Consider the following 9947-nt stretch of genomic DNA (forward strand, 5'->3'; position numbering starts at 1 on the left):
GCAAAATGAGTATCAGCATAACTCCTAAGTATATTATTATTAAAAGCAAAGCTGCATATCCGGCCTCTTAAAAAAATTGAAATTGTAAGCGATTTGTGTGAAGTCTGATTGATTCTCTATGTGTTGCTTGTAGTATCCGCAAGTATACTTATACTTGAAGGTAAGTGAAAACTAAAGTAAATTCGGGTTGTATTCGGCTTTAGTTTTTTTTTTTTCTTTTTTGACAAACTGGTGTTGAATAGACACTCAAACCACTAATACAAGTATTGTACATAAAAAGGATTTTTCGTAATCCAACTAATACACTGCAATTGCTTTAAAGATAAATGTTTACATTGTCAACGATTTGAACTTTACCCCACATTATTTGTTACATAAAAGTATGTGCCAGAACAGCCTCTTGTAAGAACATGCGCGTAAGTTTTATAAGGCTAAAGAAACAAGAAAACAATCAAGCGCTAAAAAAGTTAGAAAACTTATTCCTTCCATCACTTTCTCCACGCTTTATACCCTCCTCCAAAAATTAGAGCACTTCAACCACACAACTTTTTTGCTATTGTACTTTTTTGGTATTTTTTTTAGCCTCCCCCAGTGCATATAATACAATTTTGTTCGCAAAGTCATAAAAAACTAAAAATGACGTTTTGTCGTAACTTTTTTCATATTTTCGTTATTTTTGTTTACTTTTCAATAAAACATCTGTGTGAATTATTAAGTTGCTTGCTTCGTAGCAGTGTACGGAAGTGCTGGAAAAATTTCACTCATATGCTGGCACAGTATGAAAAAGTATTGCATACAGTGGCTTTGAAAATCACACAGCTTTGGTTTGCAATACATCGATTTTTTAAACTTTTAGTGTAGCAAATATTTAGTTATGAGGCTTTTGTGAAAGCTTGGTTTTTGACAAAAATGCTAATGCGCTCAAGTCGCAAGGCTTTATAAAAACTACGCATAAAAATTAAAAATTAAAAAAAATATTCAAAATTTTGAATTTTATTCTCTAGAGTTTTTTTGAGGTTCATATACAATTTTTCAGCTCACGAAAATTTGCTTCATAGTTTGATATGCTTTCCATTAACAGCTTCGGAAATATGAATTTTCCGCTGAGTAGTAGCCTGCTTAAGCTTCCATTATAAGACACTAAAATTTAATAAACTACAAAACTGTATACCTAAAAAAATGTAAAAAAAAATCCAGTTGAAATTTCGAAATTTTGTTGATTTTTCGTAAGTTTGTTAAGGAGCACGCGGTCTTCATTTATACTGTTTTCGTTGGAACGTAAACGGTAGTTTTACAAAAAATTTACAAAAAAATATAAACTTCATCAATCTAATTCACTTCACGATTTTCAATGGCACTCAGTGTACTCGTATTTATGGTATATGAGTTATGTACGGCATGGCGTATGAACAACGTACACAAAATGCCAAAAAAATAAATAAAATAAAAAGCCAGAAAAATGTCAGCGGTAGGGTGTGTGTGAGCGAAGAAGAGTTGCAGTTGTGGCAGAGAGAAAAGGAAATGGGTTAAAAACAACGTACGTCAAAGGGGAATCAAATGTGAAGTAGAGGCTTATGACGAAAAGAGGGGCAGTGAAAGATTAAATTTGGGAGCGAACGGGTGACGGTTACAAAGGTATCGCTCAGCCGTTTGCCGCTAGCGAAAGTTTCAACGCTACCAACGCTCTGCATTTTCAAGAGCATATTTAACTGGCTTGCTGCACTACATAGCATTTACAAAAAGCATTGGCATAAAGGCTTAGACGCTTTGGCGGAACTTGCTGAACTGTTATATGCTGTTCTTTTTTTATTCGCGTAACGCGGCAGTTTATTAACAAAAGCATTTTGCCTTTTTGTACGCATGCCGTGAACTTTATTGACTGCGCGATTTCTTTTCGAATTGTGTGTATTTTCAGCAATCAGTTGGGGCCGCCTCTTTATGTTGGTCGGAAAGTTTTAGCAAAAGTTCTTAGCACATTTTTTCCGCTATGCTGTTTGCTTTCCTCGGAAATCTTCACTTGTACCACAAACTTTGTTCATTTTGCTTTTTGTAAATTATGTTGCTGTTTTTCAGAAATACTATATTACGACACACATGCCTGAGAGGCGACTTGCAACCTTTGGCTGCGGTAAAAGCTGCTTTGGGAATTTTATGTTTGAAGGTAAAAAATTAACTAGAGACTGCTTTGTGCACAAACGAGTGTGGGCTAATTGGGATATATTATTTTTGTAGTAGCGAATGTACGAGTATTTCTTTCATGAAGTTGTTGGTAAAGAAAATCTAAGAAGTGCATTTCAGAGAACTCCAGGTTAGGTTAAATGTAGAGAAATTTAGGTAATCTGTAGCGTTTGCAGAGGAATTTTTTAGAGAAAAATGATCACTGTAATCGAGTGGTGGCTTACACGAAAGCATGGTTGAGTGGTCGTGTGGTCGATGCCCACTGACAATATGTTAGTAAGACATAAAACTATAAAAAAATTATTTTTTGAGCGATTCCATGTCATTCCACGCCAGGTGATTCAATTATTTTGTTCACCGTCGTCAATATTTCTGAAATTATTTTAATTGTAAACCTGAGTACAAAAAGTAGTAAGCTGAAAAATTTTGAAACAAATTTTATAATTTTGAGAACTAATCAATGTTGAACATTTGGGTAAAAATTGTTTCGGTTATTTTTAAACGCATTTTATTTTTATTTTTTCTATCTTTGTTTAATAAAATATGCTTTGAAAAGACATTTTTTTAATAATCTTTTTTGCTCAACATTTTCGAGCGAAGAAATTCTTTATCGCTATTTTTGAAAAACTCACTGCTCATAGTGGGGTCTAACAACTTTTTGAGTTATATTCAAATACGCATAGCAAACCAAAAAATACCTAGTGAACTGCTACAACAACAAAAACAGGCTATCTGCTTACTAATGTGCGTAGCGACGATTCGGTCGATTTGTAAACGGAGTCTAACGATTCGTTAGAGTTGTATTTTGTGCTGATAAGCCAAGTGAGTAGCGCTGGAGTGGAGATATTTCGAAAAATCGCGTTTAGTATCCTGTACGACCCAATTGTAATGTAATTGCAAAACATTTCACGACCTAGTTACATTCGTCTTTTTTCGTTATCGTTTTTTCATCGCACATACCATAAAAAAAAGGAAATCATATAGGATTAATAATTTTGATCTAACAAGCAACACATTCCTATATACAAATAATGAATAGAAAGTCCGTTTCAGCTGAATTTTGGAATGGAATTTCAAAAATTAGTATTATTTTCGATCCCTGGCTTAAATTACCAGTTCCATTTTGTATATTTGTTGAAAAGATAGATACAGGTTAGCCGAATTATTTAGTTTCGAAAGAAATGCGTCTCAGTCATCATACCGGACTTCCGTAAACTTTTCCTGTTTCCAAATTAAGAAAACTCGTTAAAGGAGGGAGATGTGCCATGGTTAGGGATATGAAGAGTGCACTAATCGAAGAACTCTAGGCCCTAACAAAAAGGGTATATCAGAACTGCTGCAAAGAATGGAAAAACCGTTTACAAAAGTGTATGAATATTTTGAAGTGGAAGAAATGTGGATGAATAAATTCGAAGTTTTTACAAAAATAACATAAAATTTGGAGTTATAATATAAAGTCGTATTTTTCGTGTTGTTGAAAGCAGTTATAAAATTGGTAAAGAGTTGATGTGTATCGTATCTTCCTTCATGGGTTTTATCCAAGACTTGGTTTATTATGAACATTTGGTCGATGATTGGTTTCCTAAGTCTAAAACCACACGGACCAAACGGTTTATTACTGGTTGGTGTCAATACTTTGCATTAAATGCTCGATAATGCCGAATATTTAGCAAAAGTTGATTGCTTACTCAGATGGCCGAAAATGCAATTTTCTTATATTACCTCTAAATTTGTTCTATGCCGAAGAAATGAGACACCTATTGTTTATTTATTTTTTGGTTAACATTTATCCAACGCCAACAGTGTGAAAATGACCATGCATTTAAATTTGGCAAAAAATGTTTACAGATTGGTTTTATTTAAATATTTTCTTTTACTTTTTTGTCACAAATGTCAAAACAGAGATTCCAAAAATAACAAAGAAAAAAAAAAAGAAATAAATGTTTCCGATTTTTAAAAGATAAATTTTTAAAAAGATTGTACACATTTGTAATGCGAATTTATAGAAAATTTCAGGTACTATAACACATTATATTTCGTGCTAGTAAATGGCAAGTTTCAAGTGGCTTAAAAATCGCGTTGATTTTTTGCATTTTTTTTGTTGGCGGCCTCGTGGATTTTTTCCATATAAGAAATGCTCTACATATTTTTATATGAAAGAAAGGAACAACATTTTCTTCAGAAATTTGATTTATAAGCGTAGAATTTTTATGCAAATTACTTGAATTTTTTTTAATCTTCGCAAAGATTGATACCTGGACTTATTTCCCTTTTGTGGGATAATGAATATATGTGCATAAAATATTATTAAAATTAAATGAGAAGCAAATAAATAGTCAAAACTTGTCACGCAGTGTCTTAAGCGTTACAACTGTTTATCGATAAGTTAAAGTCTGGTTAAGCACCACTCTTATTTTAATATTATGAAACATAATGCCTATACAAAAAAATGTCCTTGTAAACGACCTAAGTATCTACTAGTCGAGGGAAGCATATTTGAAGCAAATGAAATGTTGTTTCGGGCACCAAAGTTGTTAGTAAGGCTGGTGCATAAACGGATGAAAGCATGAAAGTGCTCTGCAAAGTAAACAGTTTAGGTTAAGAAGCTCAGCCCTAGTAGCTAAGCAGTGCTCCTTTTTTTAATATTGTAAATAAATTTAATTTTAAAATAATAATATTTAATATTCTGTGTATTTAGAAAAACAAAAAAATTGGAAAAATACAAAAAAATCGATCTACTTTGAAAAATATTATTAAAATTAAAATTGCAGGCTCTTACAATTTAAATTTAAAAACATAAATCCATGACTAACAAACATGTAAATACTGGTGATTAACTAGAAGTGCAAGGGAAAAGCTTCTACAGAGAATTCCTTTGAAAATCTCTTAAGACAAAAAAGTGGTGCAGACATTTCTTTCTCCACTTAGCTGAAACCAATATCCAACGTTACAAGTATTTCCTTGCAAAGTAACAGCATTTCCTTGCCATTTTCAACGACTTATCGCTGCTAAGTCGGGCATTAGTGCAGAAGCGTGCTTCTAGGCGCTGTAGAATTGTGGAATGTATGAGTTGCGTAAGCTAAGCTGTCACGAGGCGCAGGGCAATTTGCGTAAGCAAAGCAATTTTCACTGGCAAAAAGCAAAAATTGCATGCTGACAGATGCTAAGCACTCGCGAGCAACAGTCAAATGCGACAAGAGTGCGGAAAGTTAAAAGGGTGAAGGAAAAGTATGAAAAGCAAATGCAAAGAGTTGGATCATTGATGGAAAGTAAGCACTAAATTTAATAAAAAACCAAAAACTGCCGAGGAAGTGCACTGTGTGCGCAAAAGCCTCAAAGCGCAAAGCAACGTAAAGAATAAAACAGACTAAAAAACAAGAAAAACCAAAAATAAGGACTCGAAAACAATAACAGCCCTAGTTTAGGCTTCGCAATTGGCATCTCAGTTAAGGTGTATGTATTAGTGTGTATGTACTCGTGTGAGTGCCCAACATGAATTTTTTGCTGCTTCACCGCCATCGATATTTGCCACGTGCCACACGTGTTGCGGCACTTTCAATTTTCCAACAAATATCACTATGCGGCACTTGTACTTGGCTTTTTATTGAAAGTGCAAGCTGCCAAAGTAGCAAAAATAAAAACAAAATCTAAGGAATTTTAGAAAAAAGCCACTGCATAAAATGCCAGCAGCAATTGCTTAGAAAAAATGCCGGAGGGAAATTGCAGCGCACTCTGGCGCAAAAGGGAAATAGCGGTAAAAAGCTTTGAAGTGGTAAAATGTCGCAATGACTATTGACATTGGCTAAAATGTAGCTGTGCGCTGCCTGCCTGGCCGCCTTGCCTTCCTAGCTTACGTGGTGTGAAGTTTAGCAAAAATAGTGAGACGAAGAGCGCGGAAAGCAAAATTTGCTGAATTCTTCTAATATTGAGGAGGAATGCGATTTCATTGAATTCCACTGCAGCGTTCACATTTCAATTGCAAATTTAAGCAAAAACTTTCAGTTGTGAGAAATCGGTTTCACTGCTTTCACTTTTCCATTTTCGCTGGAGATCTAGTATTGATTTTTGGGTTTACTTTGCTTTCAAAGAATTTAGGAAGATTTTAAATTCAATTCGTTACATTGAGTTGGTAGTTACGACAAGAATTCCCAAGTCAAAACTGGAGGAAACATTTTTTGTTCAGTTAAATTCTTGGCTCATACATATTGGCTGGCAGAAAATAAATAAATAAGAAATTAAAAAAAAATTAGTTTATTTTTCAAGAAAATTTTGTTACAAATAACTTTTGTTGCGTATGCATTTTTTTAAGTAAAAATAATTCTTATATTATAAAAGAATGGCCCACTAAGTCTTAACTTTTTCAATATTTACACTGAAACTACTGAATTAAAGACATTTGCGCAGATGCTTTTTTGATTGAAATTGAAATTGTGAAATTAACGGTTATTTTTCTGTTCAAAAATAAGTGCTAGACAAAGAAACGTAGAAGATGTAACCGAAGACATTGTTACTCTAGAATCATTTCGAATGCAAAAAAATATGTTTTTATCTTTCGTTAGTACTGGAAGACACTTAGAACCGAAGAAGTATTTAAAAATAAAAATTGAATTGTTTTCATGAGGCACCTGAAAACTTTCCAAAATTGAAAAAATATGTAAAAACGTAAAAACAAACATTTTTTATTTAGTTTTTTTTCAGTAGCATTTTTGAAGCGAAATTAAAAGGTTAAGGTTTTTTTAAATTTTTATACCAAATCATAATTTATTAAAAACTAATTTTCTCAAGGCAATTCAGTAGCAATTTTCTTAGCGCTAGAGGAACGAATTGAAGAAAAAAAATTAAAAATATTGAAAAAAATAGTTCTAAGTTTTTTGGGCATAGAATAAATTTAAGGGGTTATATGCGTCCAGAATTTTAAAAAAGGCAATTTTTTTTATAATTTATTATTCTTTATGGTTCTAGGCGTATTTCTATGTAAGTCGATTGAAAAAATTCCGCATAGATACAAAGTACAGGTAGCTGTCCTTCGTTTGAGGCACTTGAAAGTTTAAAATCGTTTTTCTCGAAACTACTTTTTCCGGCACGGTCTACATGATAACTCATACAGTTCTTAATATTTTTTGATGCGATTTTTTCTAAAATATTTTAAAGTGTTTTCCCTATAGTCTTTTTCTATTCGTATTCAAAAATTTTATAAACATAATTAAAGTGTGACTTTTATGACGTAAAATGCATACTTTTTTTAAAATGCCGTAAATTTCGAAATTTTTTGAAATTCAAAAATCCGGCTCGACAGACTACAACTACAACTTTATTTTAAAATTTTTTTTACCCTTTACAGATTCATCAACATTTCAAGGAGAAGTGATGCAGACCGTGGAGCAACTTTCTTTTCATTGTACTTTGGGTCACGTGATTTTTTACGTACTAATTGTGGAAAGAAAAACCGAAATTAAATTGTTTTCTAAAGTTTAAGTACTAATAAACAATGTATAACATTTTTTTATAATTAGTTCTATTGTTATCCCTTCTAAAAACAGTTTTTCTATTAGCGCATTTTTGGCGCTGCCTGACGTATGTATGTAACCCCTTAAAGGGTAGCATCAAAAAAATTTTGTTGTCTGGGCCATTTTAATATATATCTACATATATGGTGTACGCACCCTTTTTGGGTGTTTGGCCGGACTCCTCCTCCTATTTGTGGCGTGCGTCTTGATGTTGTTCCACAAATGAAGGGACCTACAGTTTCAAGCCGACTCCGAACGGCAGATATTTTTTATGAGGAGCTTCTTATGGCAGAAATACACTCGGAGGTTTGCCATTGCCTGCCGAGGGCCGACTGCTATTAGAAAAGTATTTTTCTTAATTTTAGTGTTTCGCCGAGATTCGAACCTACGTTTTCTCTGTGAATTCCGAATGGTAGTCACGCACCAACCCATTCATCTTACTACACATATACACTCAAGAGCAATAAAATAGGTGTGCAACATTTTTAGCAGTTTGGACTGTTTTACTTTTATTTATTTAGTGCCTATTAATTTGTTATAAAAAGTTTGAGTGATTATAAAACAAAAGTCAGATAAACCGTTTTTTTTTTCAAAAATTTGGAAAATTAGAAAAATTCTATAATTTCTCACCAAAATTTTTCAATAAACCTTTAAATGAGCGTTTTTGCAATTTTAGTATTGTACAATAATGTGAAAGTTGGAAATTGATTTTGGAGAATTTTTTTTTACTGCTGTTACTAGCCAGTATCGAAATTTGTTTATATTTCATAAGTCTCCCATAAGTGAGAGAAATAGGGGTTTGATATATGTTCCAAAAAAACATTCTAGTACTTTTTGCTTTTTTCGTAATTTTTTTTTATCAAACCAAACCTTCTGTGGAAGAAATTTTCTTTTTGTTTTATTACAATTTTTTATTTTTTTTTTTTAATTTTTAATTAATAGGCTTTCGTAATTTCTAGTTTTTAACTAATTTAGTTAACTTAATTTGATCACAGGTACTAGCTATTTCAAGAAAAAAATGTTAACATCGTTGCATTCTTTCAAATCTTTCTACTGGTAACTATTTTTTAGAAGCGCTTACTCTCTACGAATTACCTGCTGCAATAAACTTCTTATTGCTATAAATCAAATTGTGTCAACTAAGTAAATTTATTAAGAAAATCCTTAGCTACCCCAAACTTCTTTAGCTACCTACTCCTGCTACGGCCAGCTTTCAACAACCAAAAATTTATGAAAGCCAGCTGTCGGAGTAGCCTGCTGATGGAAAGCTCAATAAAAAACACCACCAAAACCAGTAAAGATGCTTTAGAGAATAACTTAGTATAATATGACAAAAAACAAAATAAAATAAAAAAATTCAAATTTTAAAATTTTTATAAAATAAAAGGTGTACATATAAGTTTCGTAGCAACGTTTAGTCACCAAGAAACTTTGCATAGCATAGTTGCTGCTTGTTTTACCACTTTCTATGGCTTTACTACTTTTTAGTTGACGGCACCCATTTTCTGCATGGCGTTCTTTATAGTTTACGCTCTCAAGTTCTTGGTTTTTTACATTTATTCGCCAGCAGAGCGCAAATTTTTCCTTTTTATTCCACATACTTTTTCGAGCTCTTCACACAGAAGTTGAAAGTTTCTTTAGCATACTTTATGGCGATTAAAAGTTTTTGCCATACAGTTCCACACTAACACATATGAACGTACACTCAGCAACTGATGGAAACTTATTTATTTCTTCATATCCTGGCGGTCGCTTACACTTAGAGCTATCTGCATAGGTGAATATGCAATAGTATGAATTTATGAACCAACCAACACAAGCGGGACTGCCTGTTTTCTTATGGAAGGAAAAGAAAAAAATTAAATAAAATAAAAACATTTAACGATAACAGTTCTCAACGTTTATATGGTCAACTTTGGAACTCGATTTGATAAATGCGCTACCGTTAAAATTCCGTTGGGGAATTGTGTAAAACTTTCGACTTCTAATCGAATTAGCTGCATACTTTAAGGAGTTAGTAATGCTTGTGTGAATGGTGCCGAAAAATAAGTTGACTAGTTAGTTTATGGTGATTTATTTGCAAGGCAGAAGATAATTGATTAACTGCCGTAGAGACAATAGATGATGGCAATTTGAGATGGAATTATTTGAAGCAGAAGCAAAGAACTGGTGCGACGGCTAGGATATTGGAATATGAAAAAGTTGGTTCGAGGACTTTGCTTTTACGAACTGTTTAACTTGTACATGTAGAATATTAGGCAA

Source organism: Anastrepha obliqua, chromosome 4 (genome assembly GCF_027943255.1).
Source record: "Anastrepha obliqua isolate idAnaObli1 chromosome 4, idAnaObli1_1.0, whole genome shotgun sequence".
Classification (NCBI taxonomy): Eukaryota; Metazoa; Arthropoda; class Insecta; order Diptera; family Tephritidae; genus Anastrepha; species Anastrepha obliqua.